General features: G+C 52.6%; 1 long non-coding RNA gene across 1 annotated transcript in view; it reads right to left on the bottom strand.

The window, feature by feature from the left end:
* LOC119958022 overlaps window positions 1-21,950 on the bottom strand; it is a 48,202-nt gene extending 26,252 nt beyond the window's left edge. The window contains exons 1-2 of the long non-coding RNA XR_005458957.1: window positions 21,893-21,950; window positions 21,548-21,649 (exon numbers count right to left, since the gene is read on the bottom strand). This is a non-coding gene — a long non-coding RNA (uncharacterized LOC119958022). The remainder of the gene's footprint in view (window positions 1-21,547; window positions 21,650-21,892) is intronic.
* Window positions 21,951-22,199: the final 249 nt, after the last annotated feature.

Here is a 22,199-nt window from a genome sequence, read left to right as displayed (position 1 = left end):
GATCGGAGTGTCTAGACATGGACCCCCAGCTTGCTGCGCATCCCGCTGACCGCCCACCATAGCCTGTGCTTGCGCAGTGACACTGGCAGAATGGGCGCCCCCAACCCACCACCCCACACTCTACCTTCCACCCTGCACCTGACCAACGACGCTCTCCACCCTCACCCTTCAGCCCACCACAACCGCATCCCCCCCCCCCCCCCCCCCAATCTGGGTACCACCCGCCGACGGAGCATTATGTGGCCCACCCAAGGGCAACGCTCACAGTGGTGAGTTCGGACAGGCCGCAGAACACAGAGTCAGCCACCAGTATCACTGCCAGCTGGGACGGGTGGCAGTCAGCAGATATGGGCGCCGGGGGCAGAGGCCCCCGCGGTACCAGGCCCTGATGGGGCCAGGGATGAGGTGTGGAGGGCAGAGTGCCAGGGAAAATGGCCGGTGGCTGGCGTGGGGATGGAGGAGGAGGGTTGAGGAGGATGGCATGCAGGGGTTGTCGTGCAAGCCGTGGTCATCGTGTAGCCCAGTGTGCACCATGCTAATGTGTCTGCCTTTCACCCAGAAATGGTGGGCATCATCCTGGGTGCCACAGCCTGGGGGGGGTGCACTGAGGCTGTATGAGCAGGAGCTGCTTGGGTAGGGCCCTGCAGCAGTGGAGTCTGCCCCACAGGAACAGGAGACAGTCAGTGAGAATGGAGAGCCGGCTGCCCAACAGGCCGAGGATGAGGTGGGAAGGAGCACCGCATGAGGTCTCCTGTATAATGGCCGCGCCTGTCCTTCGAGGACCTACCTCACTGGGCATGGCGTTGAAGCCTCCAGCTGAGCAGGTGGACAGCTCAACACATCTGCAGCAGCATACACTCCTGGCAGCCGTCAAGGTGACAGTCACCCTGAACTTTTATGTCACGGGGTTCTTCCAGGCGTTGAGTGGGGACCTGTCCGGGACCTCACAGATCTCGGTGCACAGGTGCATCCGCGCCGCGACTGAATCCCAGTCAGCACAATATATCACATTCAATGTGGACCGAGCCCACCAGGATGCCAGGGCAGTGAGGTTGGCTGCCATTGCCGAGATGCTCCAGGTCTAGGGGTTGACCCACAGGATGAGAGCGCCATGACTGGCCATTCTGAAAGGGTATCCACTCCATGAACACGCAGCTGGTGTGTGACCTGGCGATGCGCATCAGGCACGTATGCGCCTGATAACTGGGCGGTGTGAACGGCGCCTTCATCCTGGCACGCTGAAAGGTTTCTGACACCTTGGAGCTCCCCCCCCCCCCCCCCCCCCCCCCCCCCCCCCCCCCCGGATGAGAGTGACAAGGGTTATCCGCTGTGGTGGTTGTTGATGACGCCTGTCCCAGGTTTTTCCTGGAAGAGCCCACAGACCAACGCAGAGACCTGCTACGATGACGGCCACCCCACGACCAGGGGCATGATCGAATGGTTGTTCGGCATCCTGAAAATGTGGTTCGGGTGCCTGGACCGCTCTGGGTGGAGCCTCCAGTATAGCGCTAGGAGAATCTCATTGTGCTAGGGTACTGCATCCTCCACATCATTGTGCAGTAGAGAGTGGACGTGCTGGTGGAGGGGGAGGAACGCTAGGCCTCGCCTAATGGGCCCGGGCAGATACAGGAGGCCGCATAACGTGTGCGCGCAGGACACTTTAATCACCTCTTGGTTCACAGACTAGGGTGCCTGGCCAGCGGCACGGACACTACACCCCACCCCCACATCCCCCACAGCCGACCAATCCCTCCTATGACCATCCTCCTCTCTGTGTCACCTCCACTCCCCGCATTGCAACCCCTTCCATGTTTCCTACCTGCCTCACTATGGGGTGCCTGTCCTTGGTTGGCAGTAACAGTGGGCCTGGTCCATGAGCTGGAGGATGATGTTTGCCTGCTCTGTGATGAGCTCTGGTGCTCCACATTGTCTGACAATGTCTGACTCCTGCCCACGGTAGCACTTTCCACCGTCCACCTGGGTGATCCTTGCCTGCAAGCTGGCCATTCCATCACATGGTCCCATCGAACCCTTGAAATGGAGGTTGTGGGGACAGTGTGGTTTGGGGTGAAGAGAAATGGAGGTGGGGTGGGGTAGCGGGGCGGTGAGGGGTGACTGAACTGGGGTCCCTGGCTTGAAGCCACCCTCAACATCTGCCCATCTTCTCCCCCCCACCAACCCCCAGATCCCCCTGCCCAGCCCATCCCATCCCTCACACCCTTCTGACAGAGCACTGAGGCTGGTTGCAACACTGTGAACAGGCGTTATTGTGAAGTGGTGAACATTTATATACAGGTTTGTGCCCTAGCCCCTAACATTATACTGTGTGCTGCACCCGTGCCACCTTAACTGGCGTCTACCTTAATGGGCCCTAACGCGAGGTGGATCCCCAGGCGATACATCAGGAGTGGAGGTGGCCTGCTGCAGCTCCCACCCTGTGACATGGATCCACTTTGGCGACCATTCTCTGGGGATGCCTGGATGGGCCCGGCAGTCATTTGGGTGTCCCAGGTAGCGTGGTGCAACCCTGTTCGGCCCGCTGCCCACCAGATGCGCCAGTGACAAGAGCGGATGAGTCCAAGGCACTGTGGTGTTCCTGCACCTCTCTGGGAGTCACTGGCACAGGCCACATCACCTCCTCCTTCCTCAGGGTGCCCAATGGCTACTCCTTGGGACGGGGGGGGTGACCGGAGCTAACCCCTGAGGCTGCCCTGACACCAGGCGCTGCCAGTCCTGGAGGCCCGCTCTTGTCTCGAGCAGTGTCTCGATGCTCACGGCCATGGAGCACAGAGAGTGGGCCACCTCCCTCTGGGATTCTGAAACATCACCCAGTGACTGTGCCACCTCCCTCTGTGACTGGCTGAGGTCGGCCAGCACCCAGGAAATCCACCAACACCCGCATGGTTGTGACTGGACCAAGCTTTGGAGCGCTGCTGCAATGTCCAGGTGGCCCTGATACATAGCTGCCTATGATAGGGCAGCCCGGTCATGTGCCTCGACCAGTGGCTGCACAGATTACCCCAGGCCTTGGACATCCTGATCCTTGGCCGATATCTTTGCCCTCAATGCCTCCATGCAAACGCCACTCATGTGATGTTGGCCTGGGTAGTAGGCGTAGTCAGCACTAATTCCTGCCCCTGCAGGTATTTGGACTCTCCTCCAACTGCACCTGCAGGTGCTGGATGGTTGCTGACAACCCCTCATGTCGATGGGACTGTCCTTTCCAGAAGACCAAAACCCATCTGGACAGCAGCTAGTCCCTGGGGTCGGGCAACCATCTGACCGCCCTCCTCCTTGGGAGTTCTTGGGCAGAATTCTCCGACCCCCCGCAGGGTCGGAGAAACGCCTGGGGCCAGCGTAAATCCTGCCCTCACCGTGGCCGGAATTCACGGCCACCCGGGAATCGGCGGGGGCGGGAATCGCGCCGTGCCGGTCGGCGGGCTGCCCATGGTGATTCTTCGGCCCGCGATGGGTCAAAGTCCCGCTGCTGACAGGCCGTTCCCGCCGGCGGGAATTAGAGCACCTCTGGTGCCGGCGGGAGCAGGCGCGCGAGCGGGCCCCAGCGTCCTGACCCCAGGGGGGGTGCCCCCACAGTGGCCTGGCCCGCGATCGGGGCCCACCGATCGGCGGGCGGGTCAGTGCTGTTGGGGCACTCTTTTTCTTCCGCCGCCGCCACGGCCTCCACCATGGCGGAGGCGGAAGAGACTCCCTCCACCGCACATGCGCTGGGGTGACGTCAGCGGCCACTGACGCTCCGGCGCATGCGCGGACACATGCCGGTCGGCGAAGGCCTTTCGGCCAGCCGTTCGCGCCGACTGGCGGGGCGCCAAAGGCCATTCGCGCCGGCCGGCAGGGCGCCAACCACTCCGGCGCGGGCCTAATCCCTAAAGGTGCGGAGATGCATATTAATGAAAATACCCAAGTCTATTCAGCCTCTCCACATAGCTAACACCCTCCAGACCAGGCAACATCCTGGTAAACCTCCTCTGCACCCTCTCCGCACCTTTGGGGAAGCACGACGCCGGAGTGGTTCTCGCCACTCCGGTACGCCGGAACCCCCCCGTCCCACCAGGTAAGGGAGAATCCCGGACCTTATTCCACCTGATGTACCACTGCATATGCATGGTGTGCACCAGATAGTGCCCCAGGAGCCTCTTCATTAAAGTGCCCAACCTAGGTGAATGTCTCTGGGATGGTGAAGGTATTGGAGACCGCTGTGGTGGGAAATCAGTGTCATCCCCGAACTAGTGCTCTGGGGTGTCTCAGGCTGCAGTTTGGGGACTCTCATCACTATCGTTGCCTCATTGTTGCTGGTATCCACTTGGGGTTGGGTACGGGGGTGAAGGACACCAGAAGGTGTAATGATATGTATACATGTAGATAACTAAAGGGTTAATTATTATGTAGATAATATATATATTATATATGTAGATAACTGAAGGGTTCATTATTACATCTCAGTGTAACACAACCAGCAGAGGGCACCAGTGGATCCCACTATAAATAAGAACACCGAGAGGATCTTTGTCTCTCTTCCAACCAGGAGTGACAAGACAGTAGAGTGTAAGATAGGTAGCTCACAGTATAGTTTAGCACGTGTAGTTTGAATCAGTTAATACTTTAATATAAGTTACTTGATTACTTGTTATAGTTCTGTGGAGTGTGCAAACTCAATGGGCGGGATTCTCCCCTACCCAGCGGGGTAGGGGCTCCCGGCGGGACGGAATGGCGTAAACCACTCCGGCGTCGGGCCGCCCCAAGGGTGCGGAATCTTTCGCACCTTCAGGGGCTATGCCCGCCAAAGAGCCTCCGCCGCCCAGCGCGAGTCGGCGCATGCGCAGGAGCGCCAGTGCGTGCTGGCGTCATTCCTGCGCATGCGCGGGAGGTATTCGTCTCCGCATCGGCCATCACGGAGGACCACAGCGGCCGATGCGGTGAAATAGAGTGCCCCCACGGCACAGGCCCACCCACGGATCGGAGGGCTCTGACCGCAGGCCAGGCCACCGTGGGGGCACCTCCCGGGGCCAGATGCCCCCGCGCCCCCCCAGGAACCCCGGAGCCCACCCACGCCGCCAGGTCTCGCCGGTAAGGAACCTACTCTGATTTATGCCGGCGGGACCGGCTACAGATGAGCGGGACTTCGGCCCATCACGGGCCGGAGAATTCGGGCGGCCCTGGTGCCCATTGAGCTGTGCTGGACCCCACCATTCTCCGAGGCAGGCGGCGTGACTCACGCCGGGCCAGTTTTTGGGGGGTGGGAGAATTGGTAGGACGGCGGGGGCAGGATTCATGCCGATCCCAGGCGATTCTCCCACCCAGCAGGGGGTCGGAGAATCCCGCCCAATATTAATCAACAGTTACTCATTAAATGAGTTTGCTTTAAGTTGAAGACTTGTGGTTTCTTCAGAATCACACCATCGGACTATTCTGGATAAGAAGCAAAGAGTAACAAGATACATTACCAAAAGAATAAGTAAAAAACGGGATGAGGTCCTACAAGCGGAATTCAGGGAGTTAGGAGTTAAACTAAAAAGTAGGACCTCAAAGGTAGTAATCTCAGGATTGCTACCAGTGCCACGAGCTAGTCAGAGTAGGAATGTCAGGATAGATAGGATGAATGCGTGGCTCGAGAGATGGTGCAAGAGGGAGGGATTCAAATTCCTGGGGCATTGGGATCGGTTCTGGGGGAGGTGGGACCAGTACAAACCGGACAGTCTGCACTTGGGCAGGACTGGAACCGATGTCCTAGGGGGGGTGTTTTCTAGAGCTGTTGGGGAGGGTTTAAACTAATGTGGCAGGGGGATGGGAACCAATGCTGGAAGTTGGAAGGTAGTAAAACAGGGACAGAAACAAAAGGAAGTAAGGGGAAAAGTGCAAGGCAGAGAAGACATAGTCAGAAATCCATAAGGGCGACAGTACAAGGTACAGTGACTGAGGGGAGCACAGTGAATAGGCCCAGTAATAACAAAAGGAATAAAACTGGAGATGTTAAGATTCAAAACAGAGGTAAAAAAACCAACATAAATGTACTTTACCTGAATGCTCGTAGTATTCGGAATAAAGTAAATGAGTTGGTGGCACAAATCATCGTAAATGACTGATTTAGTGGCCATTACTGAAACATGGTTAAAGGATGGTCACGACTGGGAGTTAAATATCCGAAGGTATCAAACTATTCGGAAGGACAGAGTGGATGGTAAGGGAGGTGGTGTTGCTCTGTTATTTAAGGATGACATCCGGGCAATAGTAAGGGATGACATCGGTGCTATGGAGGATAAGGTTGAATCCATTTGGGTGGAAATCAGGAATAGTAAGGCGAAAAAGTCACTGATAGGAGTAGTCTATCGGCCACCAAATAGGAACGAGATGGTGGGGCAGGCAATAAACAAAGAAATAACTGATGCATGTAGAAATGGTACAGCAGTTATCATGGGGGATTTTAATCTACATGTCGATTGGTTTAACCAGGTCGGTCAAGGCAACCGTGAGGAGGAGTTTATAGAATGTATCCGCGATTGTTTCCTAGAACAGTATGTAATGGAACCTACGAGGGAACAAGCGGTCCTAGATCTTGTCCTGTGTAATGAGACAGGATTGATTCATGATCTCATAGTTAGGGATCCTCTCGGAAGGAGCGATCACAATATGGTGGAATTTAAAATACAGATGGAGGGTGAGAAAGTAAAATCAAATACTAGTGTTTTGTGTTTAAACAAAGGAGATTACAAGGGGATGAGAGAAGAACTAGCTAAGGTAGACTGGGAGCTAAGACTTTATGGTGGAACAGTTGAGGAACAGTGGAGAACCTTCCAAGCGATTTTTCACAGTGCTCAGCAAAGGTTTATACCAACAAAAAGGAAGGACGGAAGAAAGAGGGAAAATCGACCGTGGATATCTAAGGAAATAAGGGAGAGTATCAAATTGAAGGAAAAAGCATATAAAGTGGCAAAGATTGCTGGGAGATTAGAGGACTGGGAAATCTTTAGGGGGCAACAGAAAGCTACTAAAAAAAGCTATAAAGAAGAGTAAGATAGAGTATGAGAGTAAACTTGCTCAGAATATAAAAACAGACAGTAAAAGTTTTTACAAATATATAAGACAAAAAAGAGTGGCTAAGGTAAATATTGGTCCTTTAGAGGATGAGAAGGGAGTTTTAATAATGGGAAATGAGGAAATGGCTGAGGAACTGAACAGGTTTTTTGGGTCGGTCTTCACAGTGGAAGACACAAATAACATGCCAGCGACTGATAGAAATGAGGCTATGACAGGTGAGGACCTTGAGAGGATTGTTATCACTAAGGAGGGAGTGATGGGCAAGCTAATGGGGCTAAAGGTAGACAAGTCTCCTGGCCCTGATGGAATGCATCCCAGAGTGCTAAAAGAGATGGCTAGGGAAATTGCAGATGCACTAGTGATAATTTACCGAAATTCACTAGACTCTGGGGTGGTCCCGGTGGATTGGAAATTAGCAAACGTGACGCCACTGTTTAAAAAAGGAGGTAGGCAGAAAGCAGGAAATTATAGGCCAGTGAGTTTAACTTCGGTAATAGGGAAGATGCTGGAATCTATCATCAAGGAAGAAATTGCGAGGCATCTGGATAGAAATTGTCCCATTGGGCAGACGCAGCATGGGTTCGTTAAAGGCAGGTCATGCCTAACTAATTTAGTGGAATTTTTTGAGGACATTACCAGTGCAGTAGATAACGGGGAGCCGATGGATGTGGTATATCTGGATTTCCAGAAAGCCTTTGACAAGGTGCCACACAAAAGGTTGCTGCATAAGATAAAGATGCATGGCATTAAGGGTAAAGTAGTAGCATGGATAGAGGATTGGTTAATTAATAGAAAGCAAAGAGTTGGGATAAATGGGTGTTTCTCTGGTTGGCAATCAGTAGCTAGTGGTGTCCCTCAGGGATCCGTATTGGGCCCACAATTGTTCACAATTTACATTGATGATTTGGAGTTGGGGACCAAGGGCAATGTGTCCAAGTTTGCAGATGACACTAAGATGAGTGGTAAAGCGAAAAGTGCAGAGGATACTGGAAGTCTGCAGAGGGATTTGGATAGGTTAAGTGAATGGGCTCGGGTCTGGCAGATGGAATACAATGTTGACAAATGTGAGGTTATCCATTTTGGTAGGAATAACAGCAAACGGGATTATTATTTAAACGATAAAATATTAAAGCATGCCGCTGTTCAGAGAGACTTGGGTGTGCTAGTGCATGAGTCACAGAAGGTTGGTTTACAAGTGCAACAGGTGATTAAGAAGGCAAATGGAATTTTGTCCTTCATTGCTAGAGGGATGGAGTTTAAGACTAGGGAGGTTATGTTGCAATTGTATAAGGTGTTAGTGCGGCCACACCTGGAGTATTGTGTTCAGTTTTGGTCTCCTTACTTGAGAAAGGACGTACTGGCGCTGGAGGGTGTGCAGAGGAGATTCACTAGGTTAATCCCAGAGCTGAAGGGGATGGATTATGAGGAGAGGTTGAGTAGACTGGGACTGTACTCGTTGGAATTTAGAAGGATGAGGGGGGATCTTATAGAAACATTTAAAATTATGAAGGGAATAGATAGGATAGATGCGGGCAGGTTGTTTCCACTGGCGGGTGACAGCAGAACTAGGGGGCATAGCCTCAAAATAAGGGGAAGTAGATTTAGGACTGAGTTTAGGAGGAACTTCTTCACCCAAAGGGTTGTGAATCTATGGAATTCCTTGCCCAGTGAAGCAGTTGAGGCTCCTTCATTACATGTTTTTAAGGTAAAGATAGATAGTTTTTTGAAGAATAAAGGGATTAAGGGTTATGGTGTTCGGGCCGGAAAGTGGAGCTGAGTCCACAAAAGATCAGCCATGATCTCATTGAATGGCGGAGCAGGCTCGAGGGGCCAGATGGCCTACTCCTGCTCCTAGTTCTTATGTTCTTATGTTCTTATAACAGGTCCTGCCTCATTGGCAGGTTATTCTGCAACACACAAGACATGACGTATGATTGGAGCATGTTTTGTGGTGGTGGGTGGTGGTTGTGAGAGGGTGGTGATGCAATGGTGTGGAGGTCATGCCATGGGGAACAACAATTCAGCGGGGGCTCAGTTTCTCACTTGATGCTGTGCTCTCTCTGGGCCCACCAACCAGATCCAGTGCCCTCTAATCGGTGGTCCCCTCTGGTCTTTTTCCCCCGGCGGTTATGCGCCACCTTCTCCTTGTTTGGGTGGGTGGGGGACAGAAAGGACAAAGTATTAGGCAGTCGGATGCATGTAGCACAGGGGGTGGGCAGCTTCTGGCCTCCGTGGCCAGGGCATCCAGCCATGGTGGCTGGTATGAGTGCTGGCATGTGGTGCAGGTGGGAAGTGCGCACACTGCCCATGCTGATGGGTGGGGGCCGGTTGCCCTTCACGTGGGGGCAGGGTGATTACGGGTGTGTGGGTTCAGGGTTAGTGCCGGGGCACAGTGCTGCCTACTCACCCTGGTCGCCCTGAGGAGGTCATGCAGCTTTTTGCGACACTGCTGTCCGGTCCTGGCGGTGGGGCACACGGTACTGACGGCCTCTGCCACCTGTTCCCAGGCCCGCTGTACAGTGATGGGTGGCAACTTCCTTCCCACCCCAGGGTACAGGGTAGCCTGTATCTCCTCCAGGCAACCATCAGGGTCTCCCCTTCGGCGTCTGCAAACCGGGGTGCCACTCTCCGTGCTGCCATCATGTTGGCTGGGGTCAATCTTGACCCCAGAGAATCAGACACTGTTTTTCATTGGAATAGTTAGAGTTCCACATGGCGCCGGTGCTAGCCCATTAATGGTCCATGAATTGATCTGGGACAGGTGCCAGTTTTGTTGTCGTAGAAATCCACCGATTCAGACCCGGCACCAACACTGCAGGGGGGATTCTCCGTTCAGCCGCAGTTGTTTTCTGGCACGGTGCGCCTGGCCAGGGGTGGGATTCTCCGTCCCGGCAGCCAGCCAATGGAGCTTCCCATTGTGGGCACCCCCACGCCGTCGGGAAATCCGTGGGCGTGAGTGTGCTGCCGGCGAAGCGAAGGATCCAGCCGATAGAGGATCCAGCCAATGGAGAATCCAGCCATTAGTCTCTGAAACAGAGAATCCTGTCCCTCACCTTTACAAATTAAGCGGCAATGGTCAGAGAAATAGCAAATAGAATTTCCGCTGTGGGCTTCTGACCCCATAATCAGGGAAACCGAGCTGGAAAAGTGTAATTCAATGTGGATCTTTCCGGAATGTTGAATTAATAACTTGAGAGAGGGACGGTCTCTCAACAGTGGAGGGCCAATCAGATCCCCTCCATCTTGAAAGCAACAGCAGGCTGTGATCGCAGGTAGGTCACGGGGGGAGTGCTTCACGGTGGCAGTTGCAAATTTAGGAAGTTCATGCAATGATTTGAATCTGCTCATTTAATTTGGCTGGGATTGGACATAAATCAACCTGGGTCGTTTTTAACATCCCACTTCTGCCTCACTACAGAATGGCAAGAAATTAATGGGTTGATTGCTTTGCTGTAATGATTTGTAATAGTTACTTACAGTGGGCGCAATCATACAGCCTCATTGCGTCCGACGTGGGACACGACGAGGCCATTCAATCTCTCACAAGACCTCTTGACAGATTTATAATGCTGGGGATGCCTTATGAGATCTCATGAGATCTTGCAAGACATCGCAAACTGGATCTTGCTATCACTGGGCGGGATCCAGATTTGTAGTTAGCTTCACTTAAATATGTCTACGCCAAAGTATCTTAAGGCCAGGGTGCCCATCTGGCACTGGTGCCAAGGTGCCCAGGTGCCTGGTTGCCCGTGTTTGGGATCGGGCCGGGGTGCCCTGTGCATATGAGGTAGGGTGTCGGGGGGGACTTGAGGACCCCCTAATCGGTAAGTTGGGCATTGAGGGGTTCCAGAGGCCTTGGTGGGATGGCGGGGAGAGAGTGGGGGGGGGGGGGGGGGGAGAGATTAGGGCGGTATTTAGAAATGGTGCCTCCATCTCTTCCTGCACTAATGTGCAGGAAATGAATGTAAGTGCGACCTTGTCAGGACTTTCCCCGCCAAGATCTGAAAGTAAACATGGGTGAGGGCAAGCACACTCACTGCCCCCCCCACTCACTGCCCCCCACCCTCCTCAGCCCTCTTCAAGTAGTCAGATGGAAATGTACATTGGCCAATTGGACAGAGGAGGCCTTTCTATCCCATAGCTGACAATCCTCCTTCTCAACACTCCGACAACAACAGCTTTAATTTCTGTATCATTGAAGCACATAGTTTGCACTGAAGAATCCACAAGGCGGGATTTAACCTGATAACGAAAAGGCCAATGTCGAGTGTGAAAAGCCATATAGGGGCTGGTTTAGCACAGTGGGCTAAATCGCTGGCTTGTAATACAGAGCAATGCCAGCAGCGCGGGTTCAATTCCCGTACCGGCCTCCCCGAACAGGCGCCGGAATGTGGCGACTAGGGGCTTTTCACAGTAACTTAATTTAAGCCTACTCGTGACAATAAGCGATTATTATTATTATATAGTGTGGGACTTAGACGAAAAAGAAGACACGAATGCCACAACGTATCGCTGGCAGGCGGCCTCTGATTCACCCATCCCGCCATCAACTCAGTGCTTCAATGATCCAGGCTCCATTTTTCAAGTCTACCCAACCACACGGGAATCACACCAGGAAACATTCTTCATGCAGCTGCTCCCCGGCACTCCTTTGGCATCAAACTGGCATTACCTTGGAATCACCCTCCCCACACCCACCGTGAGTGCTGCACTCACCTCCAAGCTCCCCTCAGAATACTGCTCACCAGGAGCGCACCTTTAGAGACCAGCCATGCATCGCACCATTCAGACATCACACTGCTGTCGACGCATTTTGTGACGTGGGGGAATGAATCCAGCATGGGGGCTTGATAATGATATGCTAATGAGGCTCCTGATGTTGAATGGTAGAAATACCCCCCCCCCCCCCCCCCCCCCCCCCCCCCCCCCCCCCGACAGAGTAATGAAGGGAGGTGGAGGAATCATGGGCGAGATTCTCCCAACAGGCTGCTAAGTGCCGACGCCGGAGTGTTTTACTGGGTATTAAAAATTCCTAAAAAGAAAAAAACATATACAATCCTCAAGGAGGAACCGCCCACCATGTGATGACCCCTCTACATGCTGCCTTCAGCTGCCCCGTGTTCTGGGCCCTGCCTCACTGCTCCAGCTGCTTCAACCACTGACCTCAGTCTCACTGCTTCTGCTGCTTCAACCACTGACCTCAGTCTCACTGCTTCTGCTGCTTCAACCACTGACCTCAGTCTCACTGCTTCTGCTGCTTCAACCACTGACCTCAGTCTCACTGCTTCTGCTGCTTCAACCACTGACCTCAGTCTCACTGCTTCTGCTGCTCCACACTTCATCTTCAATCTGCTGCTCCACACTTTGCCTTCAGTCCTGCGGCTCCACACTTTATCTTCAATCTGCTGCTCCACTCTTTATCTTCAGTCCTGCTGCTCCACACTTCATCTTCATTCTGCTGCTCCACACTTTATCTTCAGTCCTACTGCTCCACTCTTTATCTTCAGTCCTGCGGCTCCACACTTTATCTTCATTCTGCTGCTCCACACTTTGCCTTCAGTCCTGCTGCTCCACTCTTTATCTTCAGTCCAGCTGCTCCACTCTTTATCTTCAGTCCTGCGGCTCCACTCTTTATCTTCAGTCCTGCGGCTCCACTCTTTATCTTCAATCTGCTGCTCCACTCTTTATCTTCAATCTGCTGCTCCACTCTTTATCTTCAGTCCTGCTGCTCCACTCTTTATCTTCATTCTGCTGCTCCACTCTTTATCTTCAGTCCAGCTGCTCCACTCTTTATCTTCAATCTGCTGCTCCACTCTTTATCTTCAGTCCAGCTGCTCCACTCTTTATCTTCAATCTGCTGCTCCACTCTTTATCTTCAGTCCAGCTGCTCCACTCTTTATCTTCAATCTGCTGCTCCACTCTTTATCTTCAGTCCAGCTGCTCCACTCTTTATCTTCAGTCCTGCTGCTCCACTCTTTATCTTCAATCTGCTGCTCCACTCTTTATCTTCAGTCCTGCTGCTCCAGCTGCCTGACCCTCTGCCACCGTTTGGTTGCCTTGCTGTTCCACCCATGAATGGTCTCCAGTAACAATACATCAAATTCGAGAAGCCTAACCCGTTCCCTCTGCAGTATCACCTCCTTATCCGATCCACCTTGCCCGCCCAAATAAATGAGGAAATCAGCCTATCCACCCCCTTGAAAAACCGCTTGGGCAAAAAGACCGGCAGACACGGAAATAGAAACAAAAACCGCAGCAAAATGTTCATCTTCACCGCCTGCACCTGGCCTGCCAACGAAAAAGGAAGACTATTCCACTTCAACAAATCTGCCTTCACCCTCCCCACCAAGCTTGAAAGACTCAATTTCTGAATCCCTGCCCAATCCCAAGCCACCTGCACACCCACATATCTAAAATGAGAAGCTGCCCTGCGGAATGGCAACGCCGCAATGCCGACCCTCATCCCTGGGGGGGGGGGGGGGGGGGGGGGGGGGATACCACAAATGACTCACTTTTCCCCAAGATCAGCTTATTCTCCAAACCCGAACCCTAACCCTAACCCAAATCTTTTCAGCAAACTCATTATGTCCCCCGCGACCAGCTCCGAAATGCATAACAACAAATCGTCCAGATACAGGGATAGCCTAGGCTCCACCCCTACTAACTATCCCCTTCCACAACTCTGAGCCCCTCAGCGCTGTGGTGAATTTGATTCACACCGGATTATAATCTGTATTTTCATGTGTCTGTATTGTAAGTGCAGTTGCACTACCTGTCCTCCAGGGGGAGTAGCTCTAGGAATGCTCGAGTTGTACGGGGCTTCTCCCTTGGCTCTGCCCAAGGCTCCTCCCCCGGAAGCTGCTGTATAAAAGATCAGTGCCACGTGGTCAGCCGGCCAGTTCACCGAAAGTTCAATGGCTAATAGGCTGGCTCTGTTGTGAGTATATTAAACCGCTATTCTAAACCTACAAGCACGTGTCCGTAGAATTGTTGGTTCCAACAATTTAATATACTCAGGAAACAGTCGAAGAAAGCCCCAGCCTCTAATCCTCCCACGGCTCAAAGCACTGCAGGCCCCGAAATGCTGCAGCCTGTATGCCGACTCCGCCCCCACCCGACATGTGCGACTCATGGGGGCGGCCATCTTGGCAATCCTCCTCCATGCGGCCGGCCATGTGCGGCTCATGGGGGCAGCCATCTTGGCAATCCTCCTCCATGCGGCCGGCCATGTGCGACTCATGGGGGCGGCCATCTTGGGATCCATCCCCTTCAAACTCTGAAACTTACCTCGACGACTACGAACTCAGAGGGCAGTCATCACGGGGCCACTCCAGCACAGCTGATCGAGCCGCCGACTACCCGCAACTCAGCGCAGTCACCCTGGATCAATCCCGCCCCAAGCACCTACGAAGTTCGATGGCGGAGGTCCAGATCAATGGGTACAGCACGCCATGCCTCTTTGACTCCGGGAGCACCGAGAGCTTTATACATCCAGAGCTGGTAAGACGCTGTTCGCTTTTTATTTTTCAGGTGAGCCAAACTATCGCCCTCGCTTCGGGCTCCCACTCAGTTCAAATCCAAGGACGCGCCGTTGCTACGCTCATAATTCGAGGCGTTAAACTTTATGTCCTGCCCGACCTCTGCGCGCCACTCTTATTAGGCCTGGATTTTCAGTGCAACCTCAAGAGCCTCACCCTCAGCTTCGGCGGGCCCCTCCCCCCACTCATTATCTGCAGCCTAACCACGCTGCGCATCTCCCCCCCTCCGTTCTTCGCCAATCTCACTCCAGGGGCGGGATTCTCCCCTACCCGGCGTGACGGAGGGTGCCGGCGTAGGGGAGTGGCGCCAACCACTCAGGGGTCGCGCCTCCTCCAAAGGTGGGGAATTCTCCCCACCTTTGGGGGCCAGCCCCGCGCCGGAGCAGTTTGCACCGGTAGACTGGCGCAAACACCCGGCGCAGTCGGAAGCGGGGCTGGCCGAAAGGCTTTCGGCGGTCGGCGCATGCGCCGGCAGTGACGTCAGCGGCAGCTGGCCGCTGACCTCACTGCCGGCGCATGCGCGATGCGGGGTTATCCTCCGCGTCCGCCATGGCGGAGGCCGTGGCGGCGCGGAAGGAGAAAGAGTGCCCCCACGGCACTGCCCCGCGGAGTGAGCGGGGGGCCCCGATCGCGGGCCAGGCCTCCGTGGGGGCACCCCCCCGGGTCCGATCGCCCCCCGCCCCCCCCAGGACCCCGGGGGCCCGCTCGCGCCGCTGAGTCCGCCGTTTCCGAGGTGGTGTACACCTCGGCGGCGGGAGAAGGCCTCCCAGCGGCGGGACTTCGGCCCATCCGGGCCGGAGATTTAGGGTTAGTTGTTAAAAAAAGAAATCCCGCCGGCGCCAGCTGTTTTCACAGGGTGCCGGCGGGATTTGCACAACGCCGGTTTTTTACCGGCGGGAGAATTAGGAGACCTGCGGGAGCGGAAATCACGCCGCTTCCCGCCAATTCTCCGACCCTGCGTGGGGTCGGAGAATCCCGCCCCAGATTGCAAGCCAGTAGCTACTCGCAGCAGGCGATACAGCCTACAGGATAGGGTCTTTATCCGATCGAAGGTCCGAAGGCTGCTCAGTGTGGGGATCATAGAGGCCAGTAATAGTCCCTGGAGAGCTCAGGTGGTGGTCGTCAAGACCGGGGAAACATTTTGCATGGTCGTCGACTATAGCCAGACCATAAATCGCTTTCCGCTCCTAGATGTGTACCCCTCCCCAGAATTGCAGACATGGTTAATCAGATCGCCCAATATCGGCTATTTTCCACGGTGGATCTGAAGTCTGCATACCACCAGCTCCCAATCCGCCCGGAGGACCGCCACTACACGGCATTCGAGGCCGATGGCCGCCTCTTCCATTTCCTCCGGGTCCCTTTCGGTGTCACTAACGGGGTTTCGGTGTTCCAACGAGCAATGGACCGAATGGTAGACCAGTACGGGCTGCGGGCCACGTTCCCGTATCTGGACAATGTTACCATCTGCGGCTATGACCAGCAGGACCACGACGCCAACCTCCACCGTTTTCTCCAAACGGCACAGAAATTAAATCTCACTTATAACAAGGAGAAATGCGTTTTCCGCACAAACAGACTGGCCATCCTTGGCTACGTCGTGGAGAACGGAGTCCTGGGCCCAGACCCGGACCGCATGCGCCCCCTCTTAGAACTCCCCCTCCCTCATTGCCCCAATGCCCTCAAACGGTGCTTGGGGTTCTTCTCATACTACGCCCAGTGGGTCCCTCAATATGCGGACAAAGCCCGCCCACTCTTTAAGGCCACACGATTTCCCCTGTCAGCTGAGGTGCGCCAGGCCTTCATCAAGAGGACATCGCCAAAGCAGCCATGCGGGCGGTGGATGAATCCACTCCCTTTCAGGTTGAGAGCGACGCCTCAGAGGTAGCTCTAGCAGCCACTTTAAATCAGGCAGGGAGGCCCGTTGCATTTTTCTCCCGTACCGTATCCGCTTCAGAACTCCAACGCTCCTCATTCGAGAAGGAAGCACAAGCCATCATGGAGGCTGTTCATCACTGGAGGCACTACCTCGCAGGTAGGAGGTTCACCCTCATCACCGACCAACGATCGGTTGCCTTTATGTTTGACAACTCGCAAAGGGGCAAAATAAAAAATGATAAAATCCTTCGGTGGAGGATTGAACTCTCCACCTATAGTTACAATATTAAATATCGACCGGGGAAGCTCAACGAGCCCTCGGATGTCCTATGCCGCGGGACATGCGCCAGCGCGCAGATCAGCCGTCTGAAAGCCATCCAGGGGTCACCCGGCTCGCCCACTACATCAGAGCCCGAAACCTGCCTTTCTCCAACGAGCAGGTAAAAGCGGTCACCAGGGACTGCCCGATCTGTGCAGAGTACAAACCGCACTTCTATAGACCAGACAGGGCCCACCTGGTCAAGGCTTCTAGGCCCTTTGAACGCCTTGAGATCGATTTCAAAGGGCCACTCCCCTCTACTAACAAGAACATTTATTTCCTCAACATCATCGACGAGTTCTCCCGATTCCCTTTTGCCATTCCGTGCCCTGATATGACCTCCCACACAGTCATTAGGGCCCTGCATAGTGTCTTCACCCTGTTCGGTTTCCCCAGCTCGACCTGTCCTTACCTGCTCGACAAGGGCATCACCTCGAGCAGGACTACCAGTTACAACCCCAGGGGGAACGGGCAGGTGGAGAGGGAGAACGCGACGGTCTGGAAGACCATCCTACTGACCCTCCGGCTTAGAAAACTCCAAGTCTCCCAATGGCAAGAAGTCCTCCCAGACGCGCTCCACGCAATCAGATCCCTCCTCTGTACAACTACAAATCAAACCCCTCACGAGCGACTCTTCATTTTTTCTAGGGGCACTACCACGGGAGTCTCACTTCCGGCGTGGCTGAGGACACCAGGCCCGGTCCTCCTGAGGAAGCACGTCAGGGGGCACAAAACTGACCCCCTTGTTGAAAAGGTGCACCTCCTCCATTTCAACCCCCAGTACACATTTGTGGAGTTCCCGGACGGTCGCCAGGACACAGTATCCCTTCGGGACCTGGCACCCGCTGGATCCAGCCCCCCCACCCCCGCTGAGGAACCCCTTACCCCGTTCCCTATGCTGCCACCCCCTCGCGCCCCCAATTCTGCAAGCTCACCCCACCGGTTCCACGCGCCAGAACCAGCCCGCCTCCAGCGCCCCCAGTCTCCAGTCGAGCCAGAGGTGTATAAAGTTCGGACGGGACCCGCCCCGGAGTCTGCCATCGTACCCCAGCTCTCAACACCCACACAGCCATCGCAAGAGGCTGCAACCCCGGTGCTCCGCAGATCGAAAAGAACAATTCATCCACCGGACAGACTAACTCTGTGAGCCACCACCCCCGCTGGACTCGATTTTTTCACAGGGGGTGAATGTGGTGAATGTGATTCACACGGTATTATAATCTGTATATACATGTGTCTGTATTGTAAGTGCAGTTGCACTACCTGTCCTCCAGGGGGAGTAGCTCTGGGAATGCTCGAGTTGTACGGGGCTTCTCCCTTGGCTCTGCCCAGGACTCCTCCCCCGGAAGCTGCTGTATAAAAGATCAGTGCCACATGGTCAGCCGGCCAGTTCACCGAAAGTTCAATGGCTAATAGGCTGGCTCTGTTGTGAGTATATTAAAACCGCTATTCTAATCCTACAAGCACGTGTCCGTAGAATTGTTGGTTCCAACAAGCGCAATAGCCAAGGACTCTATCTCCAATGCAAAAAAAAGGGGGGGACATGGGGCATCCCTGCCTCGTTCTCTGATGCAGCAGAAAATACCCTGAATTCATATCATTTGTGCGCACACAGACATCGGATTCTTATACAGCAACTTCACCCGAGCCACAAACTTAGGCGCAATCCCACACTTCTCCAACACTGCAATCAGAAACCTCCACTCCACCCGCTCAAACCCCTTCTACATATCTAATGCCACCACCACCTCCACTTCCCCTCCCTCTGCCAGTGAAAGGACCACGTTCAGCAGCCGCTGCACATTCAGCTGTCTTCCCTCAACAACCCCGTCTGATCCTCCCCAATCACCCTCAGTGGGCACCCTCCAATCTTAGCGCCAGCAACTTTGCCAATAGCTTAGCATCTACATTCAGCAGAGATATGGGCCTGTATGACCCACACTCCACCGGATCCTGATCCTTCCTTAGCAGCAACAAGATGGGGGCCTGTCCCATCATTTTTGGGCAAAACCCTCCCTGCCATTGCGCCCTTGAACAACTTTACCAACAATGGCACCAGATAATCCTTAAATTTCTTATAAAATTCCACCGGGAAGCCATCCGGCCCCTGAGACCAGGCATAAACGATCAAAAAACAGAGACTGAAGCAGGAGCCACCTCACGTGCAGCCTCCACCTTCATGCCGCCACCAGAAGTCCATGCGAGTTGCCTTCTTGAATCGCTGCAGTCCCTGCGGTGTAGATACACCCACTACGCTGTTATGGAGGGAGTTCTAGGAATTTGCCCCAGCGACAGTGAAGGAACAGCGATATATTTCCAAGTCAGGATGGTGTGTGACTTGGAGGGGAACCTCCAGGTGGTGGGGTTCCTAAGTATCTGCTGCTCTTGTCCTTCCAGATGGTAGTTATCGTGGGTTTGGAAGGTGCTGCCGAAGGAAACTTGGTGAGTTCCTGCAATGCATTTTGTAGATGGTACACACGGCTACCACTGTTCGTCGGTGATGGAGGGATTGAAGTTTGTGGAAGGGGTAGCAATCAAGTGGGCTGCTTTTTCCTGGATGGTGTTGAGCTTCTTGAGTGTTGTTGGAGCTGTACTCACAAGTACAGGCAAGTGGAGGACATTCCATTACACTCCTGACTTGTGTCTTGTAGATGGTGGGTAGGCTTTGAGGTGTCAGGATATGCCGTAGGGTTCCTAGCCTTTGACCTGCCCTGGTAGCCACAGTATTAATATTAACAGTCCATTTCAGTTTCTGATCAATGGTAACCCCCAGGATGTTGATTGTGGGGGATTCAGCAATGATAATGCCATTGAATGTCAAGGGGCAATGGCGAGATTCTCTCTTGTAGCAGATGGTCATTGCCTGGCACTTTTGTGGTGTGAATATAACTTGCCACTTATCAGCCCAAGTCTAGATATTGTCCAGATCTTTCTGCATTTAGACATGGACTTCTTCATTATCTGAGGTGTTGCAAATGGTGCTGAACATTGTGCAGTCATCCACGAACATTCCCACATCTGCCCTTATGTTGGAACGAAGGTCATTGAGGCAGCAGCTGAAGATGGTTGGGCCTCGGACTCAACCCTGGGGAACTCTTCCAGTGATGTCCTGGAGCTGAGATGATTGACCTCCAACCACCACAACCATCTTTCTCTGTGCCTGGTATGACTGCAACCAGTGGCGAGTTTCCCCCCTGATTCCCATTGACTCCAGTTTAGCTTGGGCTCCTTGATGCCATACTCGATCAAAGGCTGCCTTAATGTTAAGGGCAGTCACTCTCGCCTCCCCTCTGGCATTCAGCTCTTTTGTCCATGTTTGAACCAAGGCTGTAATGAGGTCAGGAACTGAGTGACCCTGGCAGAACATAGAGCAGGTTATTGCTCAGTAAGAAGTCTTACAACACCAGGTTAAAATCCAACAGGTTTGTTTAGAATCACTAGCTTTCGAGCGCAGCTCCTTCATTGATGCTGCCCGAAAGCTAGTGATTCGAAATAAACCTGTTGGACTTTAACCTGGCGTTGAAGACTTCTTACTGTGTCCACCCCGGTCCAACGCCGGCATCTCGACAACAGGTTATTGCTGAGTAAGTGCTGCTTGAGAGCACTGTTGATGACTCCTTCCATCACTTTGCTGATTATGCAGAGTAGACTTATAGGGCGGTAATTGGCTGGGTTGGATTTGTCCTGTTTCTTGTGTATGGGGCACACCTGGGCAATTTTCCACATTGCCAGATAGATGCTAGTGTTGTAACTAATTTGATTGGTCAAGGAAATATGGAGTTGCTTGTCCTGTTCACTCAGGTCCCAGATGTCATGTTCTTGTACATTATCAGCTCACACTTTCAGCAGCTGCGACACAAAGAATTTCAAAAGCTAAAAGTGGAAATGCTGTCATTACTACCACAATAAAATCCAGCCTGTTTAATGTGTTGGAAGAAAACCTTTATCATTGCTTGTCTCTGACTGTTTTACCTCTCACTTTCCAAAACAAGAAAAGGAATCAAAGACTTCCTAAAATCCCAGGTATGAGGTGCTTTTCATATGCTGCTGCAGTCCAACCATATGTTTATTATTTACAGCTGATGAAGAAACATTTACTTTAATTCATTAGCATATTGACTAGCCATATAAGTTTTCCAACTTATGTGGATCGGATCTGATCACAAAATCACAACTTTAAAAGAACAGCGCCTTTCATCTTTCATTGAAAATGATGGAGAACATTCTGAAACATGACAATGTAGTTATTGACTAGGTAAAGGATTCCTATGAAAACTTCAGGCAACACACCGTTAATCTCTGATTAGCAAAGCTTCAGATATTTTCAAGCAATAACTTTAACTCTGATGAATTCAGTAATGCCAAACATAACTTTGTATTAAATTACTTCACTTGTATCTGCAAGATTTCCTCCAATACTTGAAAAACTGTTGATCATCTATATTTAGTTATTTTGTTCTGCACATATCAAACGTCAAAAGTTCGAACTTATCTGGTGCCTTTTTACACAATTTCTCTAAGTTTTTGATACAAATTGGAGGGCTTGTGGTATACATTTGAGCATGTTAACTGTGGATTTTATATTAAGCCACTTTGTTATCAAACTCGTAACCCCTCCTTTTTATCAGACAGTCTCAGTTAAAATTCTGGGCGGGAACTATTTTTTGTAGTTTTCAAAGCTCATCAAGCTCACTAATTTGACACACAGACCAGAAATATTCTTGATGACGTACACAACATGTACGGATTTTGTGCAAACCTGCAGTTTAAAAGAAGCTTCTTCTCCACCAATCTGTCCAGTGTGCAACTGTTTCGTAGACAGGCTCCATTGAGGAACAACCAATGCAGCGCAATAGAATTCCTTCAAACAAGAATGTGATCTAGTTAGGAATGAATACTGAGATAAAAATCAGAAATCACCAAATAGTCCAATGGAATGTGATCATTCATGTTGCATCCAGGAAATGTGTGGTAAAAGCTACCATAAATGGAGGCAGTGGTGGAGTGGTATTATCACCAGACCCATAGCAACATCTGCGGATCTAGGTTCAAATTCCATCATGGCAGATGGTGAAATTTAGGGAAGGAAATCTGCCAACTTTACCTGGCCTGGCCAACATATGGGTCCAGATCCACAGCAATGTGTTTCTCAAACGTCTTTCGAAATGGAGGGCAGTTAGGGATGGAATGTTGTGAGGGTTCCTGCCTTTACATACACACTGTTCTCTGTGACCAGCATCGAGAGTCCACTTGAGGTTGTGTTGACTGCCTAGTGCTCGGGTTTGGGATATCTCATCTGGGCTACAGAGGAACTTGGAGCGGAAGGATAAAGATCCAGTTGTCGTGATACACGTAGGTAACAATGATATCGGTAGAACAGGAGTAGAAGTTCTGATGAAGGAATATGAGCA

Source organism: Scyliorhinus canicula, chromosome 2 (assembly GCF_902713615.1).
Source record: "Scyliorhinus canicula chromosome 2, sScyCan1.1, whole genome shotgun sequence".
In the NCBI taxonomy this organism is placed as follows: domain Eukaryota; kingdom Metazoa; phylum Chordata; class Chondrichthyes; order Carcharhiniformes; family Scyliorhinidae; genus Scyliorhinus; species Scyliorhinus canicula.
The sequence above is the reverse complement of the archived record's forward strand: the minus strand, read 5'-3'. Positions and strand labels throughout refer to the sequence as shown.